At 42.5% G+C, this 25,837-nt stretch overlaps 1 protein-coding gene across 1 annotated transcript in view; it reads left to right on the top strand.

Annotated features, from left to right (window-relative positions):
- JMJD1C (jumonji domain containing 1C) overlaps positions 1 to 25,837 on the top strand; it is a 142,580-nt gene that overhangs the window by 29,618 nt on the left and 87,125 nt on the right. The window contains exon 2 of the mRNA XM_065746835.1: positions 15,879 to 16,043. The gene's annotated coding sequence lies outside the window, so the exon portion shown is untranslated. The remainder of the gene's footprint in view (positions 1 to 15,878; positions 16,044 to 25,837) is intronic.

The following is a 25,837-nucleotide window of genomic DNA, read 5'->3' as shown; positions in this document are numbered from 1 at the left end:
ACCTCTGGGCAAATAGTTGATTGTTGTTGGTTGTCTTTGAAAAATTTGAGGGAAATGGAATTAGCTGTTCTCCTCATGAAAGTCTGCATCTACCTTGTTTTGCAGTTCATCATGGGACATGTGATTAATAACATCTTTTAAACTTAGGGTTGTTTTTTTTTTTTAAATAATCCATGAGCCCATCTTCCCTTCCTTACCAAATAAAATGCTTTCTTAGATTCTAAGGGAGTGATCTGACTTAGCCTGTGTGTCGTTCTCTTATGGCAGCTCCTTTCATGCTCTGTGTAGGCAGCTTCTCAGCCAGCTTGGCACAGAAGAAGGCCCTGTGGAGTGGATCCCCGTTAAACAGAGCAGACTCATCAGTCCAGAGGAGTGTGCTGACTAGTGTGTGATAGTGGCCTTGTGTGTACTGGAGCCATAAAGCACTGGGTAAGGCATGGGCAGCCAGGACACATTCACAGCTGTTTTGCAGCAGTGGAAGGTGCAGTTTAGTTTCATTCCTGATACTTTCTGAGCTACAGATTTCTTTTTTTTTATGCTTCAAACAGGTATGTGAAGCATGCTGCACCTGAATTAGCCAGCAAGGTGGGTAAAAGGAAGGAGGAAACGTTTCAGTAATACATGACTAGAAGCTTCGCAGTAGTGATCTCTTTGTGCCTTTGCTAGCTCCATCACTCACCACCCAGCTGTTTGGAGGCAGCTTCCTTACTCTTTCCTCTGCTTTGGGACAACCTCTGGCCCCACAAGCAAGGTGCAACCCAGGCACGTGGGTGAGGTGGCACTGGTGGGTCCAGCAGTAGCTCTGGCTGCTGTCCCTGCACAGACAGTGACCTCAGCTGAGCACGCCGAGCACTGGGTGTGCACTGCAGCACAGCCCTGATGCTCTCGGGCTGGGTGGGAGCTGTTGTAACCATGTCGCACAAAGTTCAAAGCAGTGCTTTGGCACTTGGCCTGGACTCATAAAACTGGTCTTTGCAGGTCTTCCAGCTCACTTCTAACCTCTCTTCCTTGTTTGTTGGCTGTGTCCCAAGCTGTGCACGCGGTGAAGCTGGGCCAGGTGTACTGTGTGCAACTACTGCAGTTACCAGGTGGCACAGAGACTGGCTGTCCTAACTTGCTGTTTTGTGGGTTTAGTGTGATTTCATCCAGAACTGTCTGGAAACAGGCACGCATGGCTTAAAGCCTCTCACAGGTCGATGTGATTGTGTGCACTGAGCGGCAGGAGAAATTAACCCTGTTTGGTATCTCTCCCAGGAGTGATTTCTGCTGACCCTTCACCACACTGTTTGACTTCAGCTCTGGGAGTTAAGTGGGGTTGCACATGCCTCCATCCTTGTGTCTGCAGGAGGAATGGCAGGCCCACATTCTCCCACTTGTACTTATGGAGATAGGATTCAGGCTTTCTTACCTGTATTCCCATCTGGCCAGGCTGCTTCTGAAGAATGGACTTTGATAAACAGTGAAAACGGTAAGCAAAGATGTGAATGTGGCTGTTAACATTTGAATGTAGAAATACCCAAATTCTACTATCCACCATGGCTATAGGGTGTTACTGGTCCGTGACCCTGACACTGAATTGCTGCTAGAGCATGTACTGGTAACACCCTTTCCCTTATGGGTGATCCACTTCTTCCAAACACCCTTCAAGGGAAACCCTTTATAATGGCAAACTTTAGGGACGCACTGAAGAAGTGTGAAGAGTGGTGGAAACATCTGTTGGCCATGGCACTCTTCCCTGAAGCATCTCATACAGATGTTCATTTACTTGGCTCCCTTCAAATAGAGGGAGAGTTTGGCTGGGAGGTAGTAGGGTGCTGGGGGGCTGTCCTGCTGGCTGCCTTCTCTTTTGTGTGTGGCAGACTCTGTACTCCTGTGTAACCTGCAGAACTGAGGTCAGCCCAAATGCTGCCAGCTGAGCTTGGGCAAGAAAACTGAAGTAGAGAAACATACCTGTCTCCTGAAATATCCCGTAATACTATTGCTGTTTAGCTTTAATAAGTTAAAACTGATGAGCCCTTTCCTTGAGAAGACTCATACTAAAATCCTTTTCTATGCCTCCAATATCACATTTTATCGTGCCAAGAGAATTTTCAGGTGGGTATAGGTAGAAGCAGCCTGTGCTTTCCTTGCCTCGCCTCTGCAGTCAGCAGTTGCTCCCTTCCAGCGAGCTTCATCTGCTGGTCATTTTCCATGCCCATCGCACTGTGGCAACATGATTTACTATTAGATATATATGTGTCTATTTTATATATCTATTATATATCCAATTTTTTAAATTGGATAATGCTTTTCTTCAGGATTGCAGCCCCGCAAGTGCTATTACTGTGCAGCTGCTGATCAGAAGGAATGCAAGGCAGTATTTCTGTTAAATGCATTGGAGTGAGTAATGACTTACCTTCTTTTATCCATGTTTGCTCTGAAATGAAGTAGGGAATTTCTTTCTTATATGTCTATTTAAAGCCTAAAATGATAATAAAGATTACAGCACACTCAAGGATTAAAAAAAAAATAAAAATTCCTGAATTCCATCAGCATTTTGTAATTGGCCCTCCTGTCCAGAGTGTGGAAGGCTTTCCTTGTAAATCAGTGCCAGATTGTCCACATAAAGTATTATCTGTAAAAATAGAACAAGCTCAGCTTTTCAGCGGTGCTGGAATCGATCATTTATTTCTTACGCATATGCTCTCAGTAAAGCACAGTTCTTATGGCATGTGATAAGCTGCTGAAATAGAGAGCGTGCTGTTTTTAGCAGGAACCAACAATTCCCTAATCTGTTAGGATGCTGGGATTATATTTCTGAGGTTGCTAAGCAAGGATTTTAGGGCAGAGTGTAATGATCTCAGGCTGGTTTTTAACCCTAGGATATCATTTTGGAGTTGAGGGAGGGTTTTGCTGTTTTTGAAGTCACAGAGCTGTAACAAAGGCACAGTGTGTGAACACTGGATCTTCTGAAACTGTTTGTTTATATGATTAACACGTTACAACCCTCTTAGTTTAAGTGTGTTGTTGTTCATTTGTCTCAGCTAACATTTCTTCTGTGTACGTAGTACATTTTGGTCACTACTTAACAATGCAGGAAAAAAATTGATATGCACAAAGTCACTTGTTTCTGCTGTTAAAAAGCAAAAGTAGACGAATCGTGCAGACGTTGCCAGGTAGGCGAGTGCTGTGTGGTGACAGAAGAGCAGGCTTTGTAGCAGCATTCAGGAGATTTCAGACTGAGTTTCTTCGCTGATGTGAAACAGTGGTCTTTGTTTGGCTCTTCCAATGGCACTGGGAGCGCTGTGTAGCTTCATTGATTGGTTCCATGCAGTGGAAATCTGACCTTTAGCAGATGTTTGAGAAGCTGCCAGCATTCAGAGTGATGGGCAGGCGAGACAGCTTGTTCCTTGTTGTGTCGATGAGAACCTCCATTAGATTAGTAACATGCGTGACAACGCCAGGCTTTTAAATGATCAGCAAACGTGAAGCGAGGCAGATTTTCCTGAGCTGCAACAAATAACTCGATGTATAGTTTGATAATTGATTAGCTGATAAAATATTTTGATAATTTAGGAGCAGTTTAATTTTTTTTCTTCATTTAGATTTTGTTAGTTTTGACTTGCCTGTATTTGACATTAAGGTCAGTTTTAGCTTGCTGTTAGAGCATCAGTTGGGGATAAATGCTTTCAAAGAAAAAAGGACGAGCCCAAACAGGCTGGGGAGGGGGAGGCAGCAGTGAAACAGATCCCATCTGGAGCCCTTGGCTCGAAACAGGATGTTGCATGACTCCATGAGAAGTCTGCTCTCACGAACTGCATTCTAAGCAGTGTAGGAGATTCAGCTGCTCGGTGGTGGGAGTTCGGCATGAAATGAGGTCTGTTTTCTCAAACTCCAGCAGTTAGAAGTACAGGAAAGAGGTGGGACCTCATAGGAGATTTATGTGATGAATAACTCAACAACACCAGCAGTTGCCAGATTAAACCCTTTCCTGCAGGTGCTGGCTTTCCTCAGAGCTTTACAATTGTTTTCCAGTGTGTTACATGTGGGAAGAGAAATTATTTCAAGGATTAGGGGTTTAATGTGGAAAAAAATTCAAGGAGCAGTTTGCCTGTTTATAGGTTTAAGTTTTTAGAAGCAATTGCAGAAAGGATTTCTCTTGTCTTAGCACAAAGTAATTTGCTTGCTTGTGTGCTTTTTGGGATGGAGGGCTTAACCAGTTGGGCCATTGCAGGTTTCCATGGGCATAGTGTATCCCGCTGTGCAAGGTAGTGAGTCAGAGACGTGCTGGTGAGAGAAGCCACACGCATTAGGAAACCTGGAAATCTCTGCCCTTTGCTCTCAGTGCTCAGGAACACCTAATTTTTCCAGTGTTACAGAACTTGTCGGGTATGTTTCTTAATGATTCCCATGAATTTGTGCCAGAGTTCTTTGGCAGCTCGTTTTGGTATCTAATAATCTGTGTACTAAACCATATTAAGGTTTTTTGGATAGCGTGCAGTATTCTTATCACTTCTTCAGAGCAAAATGAGAAAAATTCCCCTTCCATGTGTTCAGACCGTTTAGTGTTACTTGTGAGTCTTGTTTATTCAGCCCCCATCTACTCTGATCATGAGGTAGCAGCTGTGGTTGTTGGCCGTTCCTGGAATGGGTTAATGTTTGTGTCTGTTGCCCGTTCATCTGTGACCTCCTCCTTCCCACCCTAAGGGGGATTTAGGAATGTTTTTGAGCAGCAGCATCCCCTCCTCCCTCCTTCTTTCCAGTGCAGTGACTGGGAGTAGGGCAGCTTGGCCTTACTGGCTCTGTGGGAAGTGAAATGCATGGGAGGAAGACACTTCTTCTATTTTTTTTAAAGTGCCATTAGTTTTCATACATCACTGAATAAAAATGCTGTTGCACATATTTGTGTGTGAGTGATTGCAAACATTGACAGTGCTCCATACTCTCTGACATGTGAGTTATTGGTGTCACAGTGAGACAAGTCTATCAGAAGCCACGAGAAAAATGTTACTTTCAAAAACATTTATCACATTTTGTTTTAATCCTGCATTAATATGTTTTACAATAGAAGAAAGACATCAGATTTCCATTTTTTTGTCTTGGATGCTTAGGTGAAGTTTTGTGAGTAGTAATCATTCCTTTTTCATCTGTAAAAAGTTTGCTGGAACACAGGGTGTATTATATGTACGGATTGAAGGAAGTGAAGACTAATTTTAGAAGTAACATTCAGTTTTTAAGTAGTTTATGGAGGGAAGTAGAGGGTGTTTGGTAGAGCATAGTAGACACCTCAGGTGCGGTTCTCTGATATATTTTATAAACAGATTCACATCTTTGTTGGTAAGAGTAAATACTTGTGTTATCTCAAATTCTACAGCTGGCAACTCCTTGAGTCAAAGGTGCCTTCTTACAGTGTGTTGGTTTTCCTGAAGGAGCAGTTATTTAATCATTTAGAAAACCTGAAACAGCTCTGATATGCGTTAATATTGTGGCAAACAAGAACTTGCTAATGGCGAGACCCTTCTTTATATTAGATTCTGATTAAAATCCAAGTTTAAATTGTAGTTCCGATTTGCAGGGAAGTTTCTCAAGGAAAAAAAAAGTCCTGCAAATGCAGCATGAGCGCTCAGTGTTAAGGGGAGGCTGTTCTTTGTTTTCTATGTATAGCAAAAGGTGAATCAAGGAATGCACAAAACTGAATTATAAGCCAATGAGATGTTACTGGAGAGGTAAGCGAGAAAGGGGAGAGGTGAGAAGTACCAGTCTGTATGTTCATACTTCAGGCCTCACTCTAATTGTTCTTTAAAGGATTTAAGTAACTTCCATGAATATCAGTGCAGTAGGTTGTCTGTTGTTTGTATCTTATCAAGCTTTTAGAAGCTGCCTTGAGCATCAAGAAGAGCTGTTTTGTTTTCCTATAACTTGCACATATGGTGAGCAGATTATCTATGGTTCCAAGTTGATGCTTTTTCTTTAGGATACCCCCTGAATTGCAGGAGGACTGTTCTTGAAGTCGCAGGCACAGCTCTTACAGTTATAGCCAATAACACTGTTGTGAAGAAACAAACTTCCTTTTCATTTAGTGTTACTGTCTTTAAAATGCTGCCTACTTGAAAATACTTACCTGCTGCTATTACAGGGAGTGCCTATTTGAGCTTTTCATGATTCAAAAAGCTAGAGATGGCTAATACAGCAATTAAGGTTATTCATTTGATTCATTAAGCAGCTTTTTATTTATAGCCATTGCGAGTACTTTGTTCTTATACCTTTACCCTGCAGGCTTAAGCATTTGAAGGTTTTGGAGCATCTATTGGATCTGTTATTCTCTCGATGTTATCGATGGATCTATTACTTTGCCACAGAAAGATCTTTGCAAAAAATTGCTGGGAGAGAAGAAAATCTTTTGAGCCGTGGTGTATTTGTCATTACTTGGACAATTTCTCATTATAAGGCATTATAAAGTAAGGTATTTGAGAAATTTGCTTGCAAGATGGAAATAATTAGATGAGAGCACAGAATTGTGTCTTCTGAGAAACACTAGGACACAAACATCGAGAGAAGGTGTCTTGATGTATGTATCATGAACAGTTTCTGTAACCTGAAGAAATATTTTCTACCCCTGTATTACTCAATACCAGACAATACTGCTCTATGTCTTGCTAGTTTATGTACTGTCTGTAAAATTGTAACGCTTTAGTCAGGTGCCTGTAACTGAGCAATGGCTGCCATTATGGCAGAGAGCTTGAGTGGGTGAATTAAGACTCTTTAGGAAGTGGACAAAGCTGTGGTTCTGCTCCCAAAATTATGCTGAATTTTGGCAGCATTTTTGCTAATGTCTTGTTTGCTCACTTGTGCTTCCAACCCTTGTCCTTATCTCCATTGAAGACAGCTCAGTTCAGAGCTAGAATGAACGTTGATCCCAGTTTGTGGACCTGCATGCAATGGTGTAACAGGAACTGCAGTGACCTCAGTTCTCTGTGTAAGGTCTGTCCTTGGAATTCACTGTCAAAAACAAAAATGAAGGAAAAAAACACATCTGAAAAATCTTAAACCTTTGAAGCTTCAGCCTGTTTACATGGATTTTCCTTCTCTAATGGTCATCTAATACTTAATTTTTACAGTTTCTGTTAGGGATCCCTTGCTAGTAATTGTCTTCAAGCTCTTAGATGCATCAGAGGATTATATGAGCATTCATTTTTGAATGACTGATGACTCGGGTACAAAGGAATAGACGAAGATCAACAGTGGAAGAACAGAGATGTGTTTCTGAAGGGTGACCTAGAGGAGGCTGAAACCCAGAGGCCTGAAGCAGTCTGTCACTGAAGCAGCCAAGGAGAGGCTCTGCATGTGGGGGAGCACAGAGTGCCACTGTCAAGCTGAAGGGAGGCTGAAAGCAGGGTATGATTCACATCTCCAGAACAAAAACGTCAAACACAACTGCAATAAAATACATCTGGGTCCTAGCTAGGAAGAACATAGAAACTATTTGTGGTCTTTATTAGGCAGCTGAGACCCGATTTAGGCAGGACTAAGGGAAGAAGATTGTGGACTGGGGTTATAAATAGCATTTCACACAGAAGAAAGAAGACAGCAAGTTACTGTCAAGACAGAGTAGGTATTGCTTCTCAGATAAAAGATTAGTTAGGCTTTAATTAATAGAGTACATTAGCTTCCCTACTCAGATATTTCTGGTTCTTTTATGAGGGAATACACTTCTGGGAAATACCTTCCAACATTTAAGTGGATAATAATCAATGAAGCAGATAAATATTTAACCAAGTTTCTTTTACCTTTCGTGATTCTTGTCTTGATACTCTTGGAAAAATTTATTTGGAAAAGAAAAACTACCTGATGAGAATCACTTTGTTGGCTTGTTGTTGAAGATCATTGTTCTTGGGTATAAGAGCGCATACTGCGTTGTCATCAGAAGACAAAAGGTTGTGACTTTGTAGTTGGAAATCACTTGTATGTATAAAATAGAATGATGCCTTCTGGTGAGATGGCTGAAGAGCAGCAATAAATTGTACCAGGCTGTCTGACCATGTTCTTGCAGGTGACTGGGAATAGGTCTGGAGAGGAACATCTTTGGTACAGTGATGCCAGGTGGTTGAGGGAGTGCTGCTGCTTCAGCAGAGCTCAAGTCCTGGGGATGAGAAGCAGCAGCAAGCCGCTTCTGTCTGGGCAGTAAGCAATTGTTGTTACTACGTGCTTCATTCCAGCCTCTTGGAGTGCTCGGTGGCCTCTGACAGCCTGCGGGGCTTTCACCTTGCCTTCATGAGGTACTGCCACTGCTCTGCCAAAATGACCTGACAGCCATTAATGTTTATCAGTTAACAGTCAGTACTTGAAATGGCCTCATCTCCATCCATCTTCTGTCAGATCTGCAAGGTAGATGTATATAGTTAAAAGAACAGCAACATAATTTTAAGAAATAACTGACTGAGGCTTTGCAACAGTACTTTTTAGTAATTAACATGACATCTAAATTATAGTTAGATATGCTAAGAAAAGTTTCCTCTGTTGTCTGATGACGAAGAATTTGAAAGACTTTATTTCCAAGTCTGCAGGACCAGGAAATTGTTGTGTAATGGGTATATTTTAACTAGGTGCTGCTATGATTTAGTAGTTAATACGTTCTTGAAATTTCAATGTTGTTTTCATTTCTCATTTTGGATGAGAAATTCACTGTGTTTTTTGGCATCTAGGACATTTTGGAAGTGGTAACGCTTGGCCTAGGTGTGCTTGAAAATCCCAGCATGGTCATGATTTAATTTTTGGTTTGTGTAACACTTGGCTTTGCCATCTGAATTTGGAGAGAAGGTTTGCAGAGTAAGTATGTCAACTATTTTGAGTACCGCCAGCGATTCAGACACCTTGTAAATAAAATCCTGCATTCCTGCCGACTCTCTTTGGGAGACAAATCTTTTTGTGAAACTCATTTAGAACTCCGAATAGCATAAAATATAAATACTGTTTCCTTCAATGCAGTATAGTTCCTGGTTTCTCTTTCTCAGCTTTTTGTATGGAATGTGTTTATAAACGATACATTTCAAAAAGCAGATATGTTTTCCATGCATGTCTTCATTTTCCAGGGGCGGTATTGAGGCATCCTAGCAGGATGCTTTTCACTCATCGTCCTTGTGATCTTGATACTCTACGTGGTGTGCTGGTTGCTTAGCAATCCAAGCCACAGGCAGCAGCACCTTGCTACAGTATTCTGGCTGTTTTCTTCGCTTCTGCAACCATTTTTATTTGCATCTTTTCTCCTGAAGTTACTTGTTGTCGATGTTCAGGCATGCATTGCAGGGAGTGCAAAATTAGGATTTCAAAATTAAGCCTTGGTTGTATATGTTGTTCATTTCTGTGCTTATTGTTTCCCTGTGGTGCATTTTGAGACTACTGTTTGTTTGAAATAAGTGTTTTTGTTTTGATGCTTTAAGATAGAAGGGAGCTACCTTGAAAATTTGTGTTTACTGAATCATGTATTCTTTGCTCCATCTGTTCCTGTTTCCTCCTGCATATGGCATATATTTGACGTGTCTTTCAGCAGGCATGCATCCCTGGCTTATTTAGAGGCCTGTACAAGAGATTAAGGTTGTCTTCCTTGTTCATCTGTGTGTGAAGTGTATTGAGCTATCTTAGCGATGGAACTCTCTGATTATTGTTAGTCTCAGATCTCTGATTATTGCCCTTTATTGATAGCTCATGCTGACAGCAAAAAAGCTGAAAGAAGCTTTGGGGCTATTAAAAGGAGCCTGCAGGGGTTTGGGGTGGTCAGTGGGGTCAGAGTACAGGCTGGTGTTCTCCGTCCTTTCAGTGGCGGTGAGGGATGCTGGGAGGGCTAGAAAAACATCTGATAAATGCATGGCTGAGAGGCTAGCACCTTCGCAGGAATTTTGGCTTTTTCAACCCTGGGGCAGTTTACTCAGCAGCTGGCCTGATGGCTGCAGATGGGTCTCACTTGTCTCTAAGGGGGGAAGGGATCTTAGCCCAGGAGCTGAGGGGCTGGTTGAGAAGGCTTTAAACTAGGTATGAAGGGGGAAGGGAATAAAATGAGGCTTGCTAGAGATGAGCCGCAGGGAGCAATGCCAGGGTTGGGGGTGAGGCGAGTGGCTCAGCTGAACTGCATCTGTGCCAGTGCATGCAGCGTGAGCAGCAAGCAGGAGGAGCTGGAAGCCGCTGTGAGGCAGGTGAACTATGACTTAGTTGCCATTACTGAAATATGGTGGGAGATTTCCAGGAGCTCTGAAATGGCAAAGGCTTGATTGCCCAGTGTGCATGTACTGTCTTCCTTTGAATACAGAATGACTTCACAATAATTAGTATGATGCTTTGTGGTGGTAGCGTATGTTTGAAGGGCACTTCAGAGTTGTCCCTTTTGCTTCCATAGCGTGTCTCAGAAGATGCCATCTTTGCCTCAAGGAGCAAATGAGTTGCAGGATGCCCTTTACATTTAAGAGAAAGTATGCTAAAATCCTTAAATTCATAGGGGCAAAAGCTGCTGTTTAGTTTTTACTTACAAGCTCCTCAAATAATCAAAATGAACATGCAAATTTGAATGCATGTCCAAAGCATTCCACGTTTTTTTCTTATGTGATCCATAAGTGTAAAGTAACGAACACCATAAATATTTTGTCCCATCTCTGAAGAGGCTTTCCAGAGTTGTTTTTTTTTAAATATGACTTAGCTACAGCTTTGTTGTAGTGACTAAATTAATGCTGAGGTCCTGTGTTTCAGAGAGAAACTACAATGTTCCTTAAATGGTGTGCAAGTATGGTGAAGAAATGTATGCTGACTTTATTGAGAGTTTTTCCAGATCTTCTGTAGGCTTGATGTGATGTTGCCTGTGTCTACTCACTCCAGCTAAAAATATGCAGCTCTTTTAGTATTGCTTTGTTTGTTGAAAGTAAATACTTTCTGGTCTGCAAATGCAAGTGAAGAAATTGTGTTTAAGAGAATATTTTCCAGAGTTGTGGAAAAACATAAAATTGTAACTGTTTTTGAGAATACGTAGAGGCAATAAAACTCATAATTCTGAAGGATTTGGTAGTCTGGAGCCAATCCCTTGCTGTTATTCCAACATTTGTTTAGGGTGTCCTTAGGCTGTGTGGATTGATGCCAATATATTCTCAAATACCCATCTTTTTTTCTATACTGCTTTATTTGTATATTTTGTAAAATGCAGCTCTATAGCACTTGAGTGTATAAAACAAAGGAGTGTGACGATACTAAGAGTTTTTTTTTAATGTGGAATGACTAGGAAAACTGAAATGCTTGTGGGAAGGATGGGAAATATTTTGGAAGCATATAACCATACTGCAAGCATTTTGTTAGAGAAACCCTTCTGCTATCTTCAGTTGCTGTTTCATTGCTTTTCCATGTGGAAATGGGTAGCACTTGTATAACAGTAATAATTTTACTGTGTTAGGCTGTTTTGCTTTATAGTAAATTGTGCTTTGATTGCATTTGATTAGTTAAAGATATATTTAGAAAGGCTTGGCTGCTGGGTAATGCCATTTCCATCAAAGAAACAATCTGTAAAAAACTGAGAAGACAGGGATATTGGGAACAGGATGGGAAGATTAAGTTTTATAAAAACACTGTTCCTGGCTCCATTCCCTGTGTACGTACAAGTAGCTCTAGTTTATACCAGCTAGGTATTTGGCAGTTGCATCCATTTCAGTATGTAAATGGAGAAGCTTCTCAGAGCATTGGGTTCGTGGTTTTAATTTTCAGCTCTGCAAAATGCTAAAAAAGACTGCTGTGGCCCAGCAGAGCACCGGGGCTGTGTGGAGCTCATGCCTCTGGCCCTTGTTCTCTCCCTTTCTGCCCACAGGGCTGTGTGTGGTGCTCACCTTGGGATGCCTGGCTCCATGGTGGCTTGGCTGGGGCTCTGGGCCTTCCTCTGGGGCTAGGTGTGCCCCTAGCTGCAGGAGCTGCAGCAGCCTCCTCACTGGGCCAGGAGTGAGCCAGTGCCAAATGTCCTGTTGCAGATACGTGCCCTGGGTTAAATCCTGTGGCTTACAGCTGGTGCTGGAAGATGCGGGGAGGGAAGCGCTGTTGTGGGCTTGAGTTTTCATTTGCCAGCATGGGCATTTTGTCCAATGTCCTACTGTGTGTTTTCTCGTTCTCTTCATTTCTTTGTGCAAGTTAGAGGCATCCAGTGGAAATTTGCTTTCTCTTTGGGTGGCACTGCATGTATAAGTTGCTTGTAAGGTATTTTATTTATTGCCCTTGAAAGGTGGTTATTTTAAGCAGTACATGTTGAAGTAAATCTCTGCTAAATTGTATCAAGGCCTGCATTTTTGTGTTTATGTGGCCATGCGTGGCAGGGCTGGAAGGCAGGCTGTCTGGCAACTAGTTTTCGTCTGGATTATGTGCCAGGACTTCTAAGTGTAGGACAAGGAGAAATAGCTGTGAGCTAAAAGAGAAGAGATTTGGGTTAGATGCTGGGGAGGAGCTCTTCATTCAGAGGGCTGTGAGATACTGGCACGGGCTGCCCAGAGAGCTGTGTATGCTCCATCCCTGGAGGTGCTGAAGACCAGCTGGATGGGATGGGGCTGTGGACAGCAAGCAGCCCATGGAGGGGTTGGAACTGGGTGGTATGTGAAGTCACCTCCAACCCAAGCCCTTTAATGATCTTTCAGGCTGTGTATCTGACTTCTGAATTTCACAGATAACTTTTAACACCTGAGTTTTGAGTTCTCAGCCCTTGCTTTCATGCAGTACAGTTGTATGTAGTGTAATATTCGTAATGTTTCTAAACTAAGGCAAAGGATTAAACTTAACGGGCCCTGGGACTCAACCTGGAAGCCAGTAGTCAAATTTGTGTTGATGAATGAATGTTCAATGTGGTACAAATGAAGTGGGTTTTCTTACCTTGGGCATGGGGGGCTGGCTGCAGGCATGGTGCTTTCCTGACTATTCAGAGGGCTCCAGGGTTTGTTGGGTCAGGCGTATTTATTTGGAGCACAAGTGACTGGAGAAGCCTGGATCTTGGTGCTGCACGTTGAAAATTTCACTGTGGTTGTTGTGTTTTGGCTTTGGAATGGCAATACTTTGTTGCAATTGTTCAGCATACTCTGCTTTACTTGGAAAAACACGCTATGGGCTTACGCTGCTTCCTGTTGGAAAATAGCGAGTTACAGAATTAGCACATTAATGCCAGTTATAACTATAATATCATCCCAGAGGGAATTCTCCCTTTCTGCGCAAGTGTGTACGTGGTGAGAGGTCTTGAGCTGCTCTAGCAAAGCAAACTTCTGTATAGCTGACGAGGCAAGGAAGCAAGAAAAATCTCAGAATCAACATGCGTTCTTAAGGAAGCAGATGTTGGAGGGGCTTTTGCCGTGTGCAGCTCCTCCAGCAGAGCGAGAAGATGGAGTGTTTTCAGGCTCCCCTCTCCTTGGCGGGGCTCGGGCTGGCTCCAAATTTTGCTTTCTGGCGCAGGCTGCTGGATTGCTTTTGTTCTTCTCTCCTCTCTTTATTCCCTTTACTCCCTTTCATACATTCGTGCTGCTCTTCTCTGTGTGGCTGAGCAGTGTCCGGGGAGAGGGGAGCCCTGTTTGCTTCTTTACTCTTGCTTCTCAGAAATGTGTAATGTGTTTTCCTGTTTTGAGCACGTATTTGCTAACAAAGAATGGGTGAAGGGTTGTGCTGTGTTTTCCCCACGCTGTTGCTGCCTTTCAGAAATAAACTCTGGAAAGCCAGGGGTAGCTCATAGACTTGCTCCCAACATGGGAGTGTGGAGAGGCTGGCAGCGCGGCTCCCAGTGGGGCTGTGGGTGGGAGGGACGCGGTGCCCCAGGCGGTGCAGCTGGCCCTGTGTTGTGCTCTCTGCCCTGCTTCCCTTGAGCCTCTCCTTAGCAGATCTGGCTGCTCGGTGCCAGGAGGCCTGTCTCCTGACAGCTTGCAGTAACTCCCGCTGCCGTTGCACCGGATTTCGGTTTGCTTGGGGGGCAGATCTTGCACACAAAACGCTAGATTGCAGTGCAGTTATCCACGGGTTCTGGCAGGGCTCCAGAAGACGCAGTGTGTTGTAGTGTGACCGTTTCTTAACTGCTGGATCCAGTTGAGGCTCATCTGTGTTTTTCAAAAACATTAGCTAACTTCATTCCCGTTGCCTTTTATTTTCAAACTCTCTTGCTGTGCTCAGCCCCTCACCCCATCACAGGCTGCCCGGGCCTTACAAAAGCATGGTTTGAGCAGCAGGAGGGGCAGGGAGCAAGGTGACTTCAGGGAATGATTCTGACTGTGCTGTCACTGGCAGGTGTCTTTACAGTTGAGCAAGTGATGAAATTTCAATATAACTCCCTCTTTGGAAGGGTTCAGTGGAGCTGCAAATACAAGGTGGTGTTGCTGAGGTGAATTGAGATACGATTTTCTTCTGTCAGTGCAGAAGGGAGCCATGGGGAGTGAGTGAGGACATTTGCTCAGGAGGAGCAGGAGGCAGCTCTGTCTTCTGTATAGCTGGGCAGATTTGAAGTGGAGATGTGACTGTGGACTGCCACAGAAGAGAGTAACTGCAGTGGGTTATTATTGTAATCAGACTCATGCTTCCAGAGAGATGGGGAAAGTGTAGGAACAGGGTGGAAGTGATGTGGGTTAAAAAAAAAGAGCATCTGTGAGGGGGGAGAACTGGGAGGGTAAATTTTGGTATGGGCTCGGTGTAAAATTAAGTTGTGTACACCGGAGGGAGAGGGATGAGATGAGCAGGAGTGCTATGTAGCATGCGTTTCACAAGTGTGAGACAGGCAGTCTAGACAAGGAAGTATGTTGTAGGCCTAAAATTAACTGGAGTTAGACAAGAATTTTTCAGTGACAGCAATGTAAGTTCTCAGAAGGAGATGGAGGAAGAAGCTGCAGTTTCCGAAGTTGCCATGGGTGTATTTGAGAGCTGAAATTCAGGAGAGCAAAGCGTCTTCCCCTGTCCTTCTCCAGACTGTGATGAGCAGTGACATTTTTTTATAGGAAGAAATGTTTCTTCTTAGCAGCGTTGTAAAATGTGTTACAAAAGCAGAAAAAAAATATATAGTTTAAAAACAAAAATTAATCTCAAAATGCAATGCATTTATGGAAGTTCTCATTTCCTAGTGTAGATAATATTTGTATAACTTTTTGACTGTATGCTCCCTCTTCCCTTCTCCACAGGAGATGAATGACTAGGTGTGGTCAGTGTAGTACGTGTAGCTGGGGGGGGGGGGAGGGTGTGGTTGTTCTCCAGCTGGGCACTGAGGAGAACCCTATAATGTATAGACGCACAGGATCACATAGGTGCAAACTGGCTCCGAGGTCATTTAGCTGGAAATGAGAAGTGTGGTGTTGTGTATTTATCTATTTACTGGCCCAAAAGGAGCGGGATGCCCTAAGGGGCTCAAACAGCAAGGCACTGTGCAGGCTTCTGCTGGTGGAGCTGGGAGTTGAGAACTGTGCATTGGAGGTGCACGGAGCACCAAGAGGGCTTATGGTGTTCTTTCTGGTTCTCATCCAACTGACTGCTTTCTTTTTTTAATCCTCGAAACAGTGTTTTTGTTTGCTTAGTTTGCATGACTGTAAGTATTATAAATATTTGAACAGATAATAGGAATCATTCTTAAAACCTTTTGAAATATATCAGTTAGTATTTAGTGTCACGCTTCTCAATCATGGGATAAGATGCCCAACATTAGCAGCTATGTTTTAGCAGATGAACTCTTCATCTCTCCAGCACACGTGCTGTGCTGGAAAAATATTTCTTCTGTGGTGCTTATTGAATTGTCATTTCAATACCATAACAGCAAAAGGGGTAATACTGAACTCTTACATGAAATTTTAAGATGTGTGCTTTCAGAAGTCTATGTAGATTCTTCCCATGCTGTGTACAAGTAATAACATGCATCTTTTCCTGTTTTTACATTTTTCTAGGTGTATGTGGAATTTGATGACCTTGAATGGGAAAAGCGAGAATGGGTTAAAGTTTATGAAGATTTTGCAACCTTCTTGGTGGAGTACCAGCTGGTCTGGGCGAAGAGAAAGGACCCAAGCCAGACTCAGGGATCAAAGATCAAACAAATTCAATGGCCTGCATTGGTAAGATGCTTCAGCAGTCCCTTTATTGAACTATTATAACGTCTCTAATGCTTGCTCCTTAGGAAACTAGCTAGTTTACTGCAGTGGTAGTGGAATGTGGTGAGTGTGAGGAGGGTAAGAAATGGACAAGAAAAATCCAAATAAACTATGCTTGTAATGAGAAGGTAGGTGTGATGTGGTAAGTAATTCAGACTCATTTTTAAGTCAACTTAATCCACTGCAAAATGAGTCTGAGTGACAGAGTAGAACTAATGGCTCTTCATGTGGTCAGAGCATCTAATAAATATTAACTTAATAGGAGTACCTCTTATGTTCTATGGAGGATTGAAACTAAGATGGAAAAGAAGCCTCTAAACTTGTAACACCTTCTTTATGGGTGTTGTGTGTATCTAATATTTGAATCAAAGGTCAGAAAGATGAGAAAAGTGAAGAAAGATCAATGAAGTGAAAATTGCTTTCCTGGCTTGTGGTAGTTGTGACTCTTCTCTGCATTGACGCTCAAGCATGGCACTGCAGAGAATTGTTTGGAGGCTGTTTGTTGTTGTCCCATCTTTAGGTAGATCTGATGAATACCAAGGATCTGATGAGATAATCCTATGAGGAATAAACGTGTACCTCTCTCCCCCCCCTTTTTTTTCTTTCTTCTCGAAAACACTTTTAATACTGTAAAAATCATAGACTCTTTAGAGTTGGAAGGGAGCTTTGAAGGGCAACTCATCTAGCTCCCCTGCAGTGAACAGGGATATGCACAGTTAGATTGTGTAGCCCGGGTCCTGATGCAGCCTCACTTTGGGAATTCTCCAGGGATGGGGAATCTACAATATCTGTGGGCACTACCAGTGCCTCACCACCCTTGCTGATCATCAGAAGATCCAAGTAGGACTGAGGCCTTAGGAACTCTTGGTGTTGTTCATTTATAGAAGTTGTGGAAGATTTCTCTCTGATTGTCAGGTAAAAAGGGAGCTCCACCAAATTCCTCAAAATGATGAGAAAGGGGACGTTTTAGGTATGCATAATGTGAAGCTCAGTATCTGCAACTTCAGTCAGGAATTTGTAGTTGTAATGGATTTAGATGAGATTTTTTTTCCTGTAGATTTTAGCTGGGTGCCTTGTTTAAATATTTCCTTCATATTTTTGTCTCTGAGGACTTACTGAACTCTCCCTGGCTATTTCTCTAGAGCTGTGGTTAGAATCAATGTTCTGAGTATGGTGAGGCAGGCTGTTGTACGAGCGTGATGTGGGACGAGCTGGTTTAGGATGGGACATGCTTATGCTTACTCTTCCTCCTTGGCACACATTGCATCTTTGTGTTAACATTTTGGATGTACGGGCTCTTTGAGACACAAGCAAATTTTCAGTTTAATCTTAGTATACCCTTGAGCAAGAATATTTAGTTTTTGCAGTGATGTCACTTGCTCTTTGATACCACCCCATCTCCCCGATTTGAGATGAGTATTTTAAAATCTGTTACCAAGTTGGAATACAGTATGTGCATACCTGGTTATTTTACATCGCTTCAGTCTCACCCTCTAGGGCACGGAAGGTTCTTCAATCTCACCCTTTAGGATATGGAGATCCTTCTTGCACTAAGAAGAGATGCCTTTCTAAAAGGTTTTCTGGTTTAGTTGGTGATCCTGTCACTAGGATAAAAGCATGTCTGTACTGATTGTGTGAAATGTTTCAGTTGCACCTTCTCACTATAGACTATAAGCTACATCTGATGAAGCTGAAGGCAGAAACTTTTCTTCTTCCACCACTGTTCTATTAACTGTTCTTTAAATTTTTGCTTTAATGTTTAAGTTCTTGTGGTAGGTGATGGGACCGGGAAGGAAGATCTGTACGAGGTCGACCTCGTCCTTTCATGTTAAAGAGGATAAATGCAAATTGTATAGCTTGACATGAGGCTCAGTAGCTTGGTAGGACACGTTTTCCAGATGGTAAGATGACAAGATCTCAGCATTTGTGCTTGGCCTGCTTGCAAGTGTTCTATCAGTTGTTTTCTGTGTCAAACTCTCTAGTCATTCATCCCTATTCTAGAAAATCCTTTTTTAAAGTGAAGGACAGATACAGAATATTTGGATTAGAGCAGATAGCTTTCCGTGGAGCCCTCCCAAAGTTCTGCTCCTTATTGAGAGCTGCACGGAGCCCGTCAGGACTTGGGGAACAGGGAGAGTGCTCAAATTGCCATCCTAAGTGTGTTATTTCCAGCCAGTCTGTACACTCTGATGTAGCATGTGATGTCTATGAAAGGGCATTTCTAAATTAGAGCAAGGCTTCTTAAAAATAGAGAAGCAATAGAAAAGGCAGTAGAAATATTGGTTGTGTGACATCAAGGGGAGTATCTGCACTTTCGTGTTAAGTTCTCCCTGCAGATGTTTTAGATGGGTGGTCTTGTCATAGTTACTGAATGAAAAGTCTCAAATGTTTTCCACCGATGCAAATATATAGAAAAAAAATTGTGTACTGTCTTATCTTCTTAAGTACCAAAATAAAAGTTTCTGATTCAGTTTATTTTGGGTACCAGTATATATACAGCAAAGCAATATTTAAGTATGTTCATGTAGTATATGCTATGGGATCTTTGCCTTACTAAACATAATAAATGGAAAGTGCTTGTTTATTTAGATGCTAATAGCCTTTTGTTCTTCTCTTTGATCAATATACTCTGTATTTACTGGGTGGTATTTAAACTTGATCAGTATACAAGGTCTGTAATTTCTGTGGGCTTTTCTGTAGGGAGTCATCACTGTGTTCAATTACCAATTTCTTTTACTATTCAGCTGAGAGATGCCCTGTAATCTCCACTTCACATATGAAATTGCTGGAGTTCAGTTCGGTCACCACACGTGCTAATTTGAATGCATGTGGTGCGGCTGTTACTGAAAGCGCTGCTTCCCCTGACCTTGTCTAGCTGTGTTCTAAGGTTGTGTGTTCTTGGACCAGGCGCTAAGAAAGTGAGGAAAGAAGTGCTAGTGCCTCTTCCTCCTTGTTTAGAAGCTCTGTAACATAGGCAGGGAGGGACTCTTCCCTGAATTCTGTGTCTTTTACCATTAGATTATCCTTTCTGATCCTACCTCATTTACTCCTGGTAAATTTTCATTAAATGAGCCTGGAGTCCTGCTTGTTGGCATGATGCTTCACTGTATCGGGATGGCTGATGACAGTGGCTGACTATCTCTGAAAACTTGCCTGTAAAATAAGAGAAGTGTAATGCCACACCCCATTATTCTGTGATCAGGCTCTTTTCCTTCTTCTGAGATGGTATTCCTGGGCAGAGTGGAGGAGAACCACCCCCTGTACTGACTGAATGGCCGCTGTATCTGGGACCTGCCTCTGGAGTGCTACGAGGGAGGCTGCGATGGCACGCATAAACAGCATTACAAGAATGCAGGCAGCATTAACCATAGCATTTCTGAGTTCAAGCGTGCTCATCTGTGCTGGCTGCCATACAAGATCAGAAGAAAAGACTGCCCCTATCTTGGAGAGCTTACAGGCAGTATAACAAGTCAAAGACAATGTAGTTAAGGAGAGAAGCATAAAGAAAACAGTGACAAGAGATGTCAAGCATAAGTGTGGCCTAGGTATTAGGGAAGAGTGTTTGCAAGTAACTAATGGAGATGTTTTACAGGTTTCTGTGCAGAAGAAACCTCCACAGTCAATGGAGCAGTATGAAAAAAAAATTACAGATTTTGAAAACATTAACAAGTGGGTAGTAGAAATTAGTATGTCTTTCCACAGTAAAGGATTAGGAAAAGTAGTGTGTGTCAAGTGTTGCAGTTGAAGGCATCAGCTTAGTTTGGTAAATGAGGGGGCTGCAGATTGTCACTCCATTTTGGAATTAACTAGCTCACGGTGTTGGACGAGAGGAATTACCAGTACCTGGGAAGCAAGGCAAAATTGCTTTAGAATTCCTCTGAAAACAACTTGGAAGAAATTGAGATGACATATATATATATATTTAATCTGTGGGTGGAAAAGAATAGTTGTATTTTAGGGGGAATAAATCATTCTCCCTGACTTAGTAGTAGTCTGGGTATTAGGATGTTTCAGATCAGTGATATGGTCACGCCTGTTGTGCTGTTAAGTCTGGAGGCTTCAGGCTGTGATATTATCTTCTTAGCAGCCAGCAAGGGAGGTGGATGTGAGTATGTGGGCAGGGTGACAATGGGGAGCCAAGATACTCATATGGACAAAACAGAATGCTTCTGTGAGCTGTCAATTTGAATTTAATTATTCTCCCTCTAACTGAACTTAAAAATATCTAAAAATAAGATGTAAAGGGAGAAAAAGAGCTGGAAAAAACTCCTGAAAAAACTGGAGACAGAGTCCACCAGATGCACTCTCAGAGAATGGTAAAATAACGTGGAGGAAAGTTAAAGGTGATAGACTAAGAGAGCACACCAAGGTGGAAAACTAAATTATGGTGTTTCTTTAATAGCATCAACTTGTATTTTTAAGAAAGAGGAAGCTTTGCCATGGAAAAGTATTGGAAATGTCAATAACACGATGAAATGAAAGTCTATCACTGAAGGTGTATGTGCAGAAATAAAAGAAATTTTAGACAGCCATTTTAACGGACTTTTCCATCATTTTAGAAAGAAAACAAGGAAAAGAAGGGTAATTGAAAAAGCAGTTAAGATTAAATGAGTTTAAAATGGATAGATTATGGTAAGTTTGTGCATTGAGGAAAAGGAGCCAAGAGTGGATATGGAGGGATTGTAATTGGAGATAAGGGAAGGCAAATGCATTGAATGGGAGAACACATGAGAAACTATTGTACATGCAACCAGAAAGGAAAAGAGTGTTATAGAATAAGGGAAGGAAAGCTATTATTTATTTTGGCAGTTTTCCTTTTGGAAGAAACTGGCAGTCTTCTGCAGGTTAGGAGCCAGAAGAAGGAATGATTTGAATGAGTCAAATACTAGGAAAAGTGGGGGAGTGGTTCCTTTAACTGGAAGGGCAGAGCTGGGTACCGGGGAAGGTTGCAGACAGGCAGAGGTGACTGGTTAAGGGGTTTTGTGGGCTCTCTTGGGTATTTTGTCAAGTGTGTGGTGGTGCCTGTCTTTATAAATAAAACAATACTGTCTCCAGAGTTTGCTTTTGAATTCAGTATAAATTCATGTATAATAAATCAGAAGAATTCCATACTAATTCTCTAACGGTTTGAATGTGGAGGCTGTGCTTCCGCTAGCTTTACAGTACTTACCTTGTCAAACCAAGATGTTTGCCCTATGATCACGGCTAATATAAAGTCCTGCAGTAACTGTATCACTGCCAATTTCAAGGCTGCCATGTAGCAAGAACTGGTTCTACTCCAATGGTACAATTCTGAAGAATATATTTGAGTTTTAATATAGGCTAAAATGTGCTTAATGAGGAGATCCTGAATATGCTCATTGCCTGAGGGAGGATGGCTGCAGGAGCAACTCAATTCCCAGCTTGCTTAAAAAAAAAAAGTGTATGCCTGACTTTTTCTTGGAACAAGTGAAGTCATTGCTAAACCAGTGGCTTGAGAACAATCTCTTCTGGGACTCTGTCCAGAGCTCTGTCAGAATACAGCCCCAGCCAGGCTTATAACAAAGCCAGGAACAAAGAGTTGGGTCTTCACATGCAGTCAGTAACTCTTCTGCGCTATGAGAATCTGCAGTTGGTTTGTGGTAGACAGTGCCAGTGGCACCTGTGGTACCTAGCCAGTCAATCTGAGCCTTGTGCTGATGAGGAGGTTGCCTTACAGAAGAACGAGATTGTCAAGTGGTAGGCTGTGGATTTGTTCTGGTGACGTACAATGAACTTATGTGTTCATGTGCTGACTGTGTTGCATTACTTGGTGGTAAAACTGAGGAATGTTTGTCATATGGAGCACAGACTGGTACTCTGACCTCCTGCAGCCTTCCCCCCCCCCCCCCACCCTAGCTGCCCATTGCATGAGTGCAGTCTGCTTCAGCTGGCTTGATTGTGTTGGATTATGAAGTAAATGCTTATATAGTTCCAGCTTAACGGCATTTGTGTCACCACTCGAGGAGAAAGTACAGTTTGGACAGCCACCTTCTACAGAGCTTCCGGATGTTCTGGAGACAAATGGAGTTCTTTACTTCTGGCATGGTGGTGGAAAGTAGAACAGGTCCCTTGTTCATTCTTTTTTTATACCGTGATGCATTTCAGCCTTCTCAGTCTCTCAAGAATTTGTTTTCTTTCTTGTTTCAATGTTCTAATTCTTATGTTTTTAGCAAGTTTCTCTTTTACTTGGTGGTCCCATGGACCAGACTTGTCCCCTTCGAGGTAAGGAGTCCCTGTAGTTGCTGCCAACTTGCCCCCTGCATTTTCACACATTTCACAACAACCTCTTCTGCTTCTGCACAAAGCAAAACAAAGGTATACACTGGTAGATACCACAATTATATCCTTGTCAGGCATTCCAAATATTCTCTGGTGAGAAAGAGTAAGCTCACACAGGAGATGGCTACTTGTATGGAAAGATGGAAAGTAAGGCAGAAAGAAGTCTTGTTCTCCAGAGTCCTAAGAATTTGTGATCAATTGGAGTGTTTTCAAATTTGAGGGGGAGAAGTACTCTTGCTCCCAGGAAAACCAGTTTAGACCACTAGTGGATTTTTTAGCTTCTCCATTCACTGCATCCAAAATCTGGTGGTTGTATACCTCCTGGTGTGGGGCTCGATGAGATATATGCAACAGAGGAGAACGTGCTTGGAAATCGTCGGCATCGTAGGAGAGATTTAAGACAGCTTAGAGCTCGAGGAAGAGAAAATTTGAGCAACTGACTCAGCACAGCAACAGTGTCCTGATTTTTGCCGCATTGTGAAAGACAGTAACGCGCAGAAACAGTACTTGGAGATGGTTCAAAGATTATTTTGTTGGAGAGTATGTTACTGTAATATTCCCACAGAACATAAATGTCTCAAGTAGTACCACATCCTCCCTGTGTACTTTGGCACTGGCTTTTTTAAACTGCTGCTTACTGGTAGCTGATGCTGTCCATGCTGGCTGCTAAGCAGAGCCCATTACCTTCCCAGGACATGCCCCAGATAACAGCTCTAGACTGAGATCTGTCTCTCTGGACACCCCATTGTGAAATATGGGTGTTGTCCTTCAGCCTCCTACTGTGGGAGAGAGTGATGGAGTGGAAAAACACGCTGCAGGGGAAGGTCTGTCTGTGGCTGTTGTACTTCTTGTTCATTTCACCCTGCTGCATACAGTTCCTTGTTCCAAAGATACTGTCTTAAGGTATTGCCAATGGCAAGCTTGTACTTTTTGTTTATTCTTCTTAATTTTGATGTTTATGGAGATCAGTTTTTGAGAGGATTTAGCTTTGTGAAAGCATACTTCCACATGTTAAATACGTACGGTGTTTGTTGTGATTGAGTTCGGTGCAGAGAATATTTTTAATGTCAAATTCATTTGCAGAAGTGCCAGAATTTCGAATAAAATAGGATGTTTTGTTTTAGAAGGTAGCCTCGAGGTTACTGTACCACAAGTGATTTTGATCATACAGGCCTGAGGACTGCCATTTGGGCAGTTCCTCTACAGAAAGCTTCTTTAGTGTGTCACAGCATCCTGGAAGTCTCTGTGCTTCAGGTTGCTTCCTGCTGGTAAAGCATTTCCTCTTGCTCTCCAAGGATTACCCAAAATAAATAGCAGTGTCCTGTTTAGCATCTGTCAGCTGTAGCATTAGACTGTACTCCTAGTTGACCATGCTGCTGTCACTTCACTTGGTACCTGTTCAGAAGGCAGCAGTGAAGTGCTGATGGTAATTTGTGGGTCTGTAGAAGACAGAAATCAAGTTTTGTGAGGTTTTGTACTCAAGCTGGGCAGTTCAGGCAGCAGCTGCAGGGAGCTTGATGCAAGATACCTGCATGCATGTTGGGTTTATGATGGGTGCTGAAACCTGTACTGCTGTGGTTATGCTCCAGTTGCAATCCCCATCAGCTTGCTCAAAGATGATTTAGGTGTTATGTGAACTGCATTCACACATACAGCATCAGCATTGGCTCATTCCACAGCTTCATCGGACGTAAGAGCAGAAAGCCATGCTGAGTCCTCTGGGATTGACTGGCACATTTCAGTCTTTTGATTTTTCATAGTGTTTATGAGAACAATTAGTGCTGAAGAAAATTAATGACTTTGTAGCTCTCTAGATCCATCTCAACTGCTTTCGACTAGAAGAATCAACTCAACTTGGGAGATGCAGTGGTGAGAGAATGTCAGCAAGTGAATGCTGTTGGCTGTTTCAGCACAGTGTTTTGGAAACACAGCTTCCAAAGTGTGGGATTTGGCAGGTTGGACTAGATGATCTCCAGAGGTCCTTTCTAACTCCTACCATTCTGTGATTTGGAGGAAAGACTGAATGCTTGTAGTGCCTTTCGAATGTCTCCATTGTTCCAGTCACTCATAGTCAGTTTGCTGCTGTTTATGTAAGTGACAATACATGACAGAAGTATGGGTTTTATATGCATTTATTTATATATACAAATATACACACGCTTATTTATAAAAATAGTTATCAAGTCTCTTGACCCATACGTGTTGGGAAGCTGTACAGTGAGAGAAGGATGTCAGCATGGTACTTGCCCTCCATCTGAGTGGTGGCTGCCCAGGATGAGCAGAGTTGTGCCAGAGGACTTCCATCTACAAGGAACAGCTCAATGTTTTCCTTGTGATAGCAGGGAGGAGCAGCTGGGTTTCACACCTGTCAAATCTGCTTGGCAGCTAATTTTGAAAGCCGCCCACTGCTAAAATCCCCACTGCTGCTTCTGTGCATTAATGACATGTCAGCTGTGCTGTACTGAAGCACTGCTCTCTTCATGCTGACTAGAGTAAGATGACTTACTGAAGGCATAATTAGAGTTTTATGAGTTTCTTTTCTTCTTTTCCCAGAATTCCAGCAGCTTGTGCTGGGTGTTGTTGTGAAACCCATGACGTGCTGTCTTAATACATGCCTTCAACATACAGCAACATGGAGAACCCAGCCACAATGCAAAGCACGTTTTCTGAAAAGTCATTTCCATTGCTTGTACGTTACTGCTTGGGTACGTGCAGCCTTGTGCCCTACTACACCCACAAGGCAACCATTTCTTCTTGGGAAAACTTTTGAGATCCATGAACCAAGATGAGGGATCTTCAACAAAAAAAAGTTTGGTGTTGGTAACGCAGAAAAAAATCGCGGGCTATGGGAGACTTAGTCCTTGGAGCCCTGATGGTGTGGAACAAGACATTAGTATTAGGGGTAATGAGGAAATTGAGTTGAGAAGCATGATAGTTCTTCAGATCATAAGGTCAGTATGTTACCTGGGTTGTCAGTATGCTGTTGTTAGGAAAATGCTGTTGTTTTTGTGTGATTTTGGCAGAGCTTGGACAAAGAAAACTAAAAATCACAATCTGCAACTCAGAATTGGAGCTCGGTAGTGCAGTGGCTTTTTTTTGTGTGTTTCTGCTCCTTTTTATGGGTCAAATCAACAAAAAAGCCAGCGGACTTCTATCTCAATCAGTTTCAGATGTGGTTTCACAAGTCTAGCCAATCTCTCACCCCTGTTGAAAGGGACAGTGCTGCTACCTCTCCTTTTCTGTTCTTTTGCTTGCCTTCCATCTCCCTCCAAATTTCAGCAAGATCAGCGGTCTCTATCCCCTGGGTCATGTGCGAACACTCATGCTCCAACCACGTTATAGAAAAACATACTATATAGGTGATTAAGTGCTTGTGAACGAATCTGTCATTTATTACTGTTATGCATCTGTACCTGAACAGAATTTATCGTTTCTGATTTATTATATTTTGATTTCAG

The sequence above is a fragment of the Cyrtonyx montezumae genome, unplaced genomic scaffold, assembly GCF_038088225.1.
Source record: "Cyrtonyx montezumae isolate F1298 unplaced genomic scaffold, pur_monq_1.0 scaffold_4, whole genome shotgun sequence".
In the NCBI taxonomy this organism is placed as follows: domain Eukaryota; kingdom Metazoa; phylum Chordata; class Aves; order Galliformes; family Odontophoridae; genus Cyrtonyx; species Cyrtonyx montezumae.
This window is presented reverse-complemented; position numbering and strand designations above follow the sequence as displayed.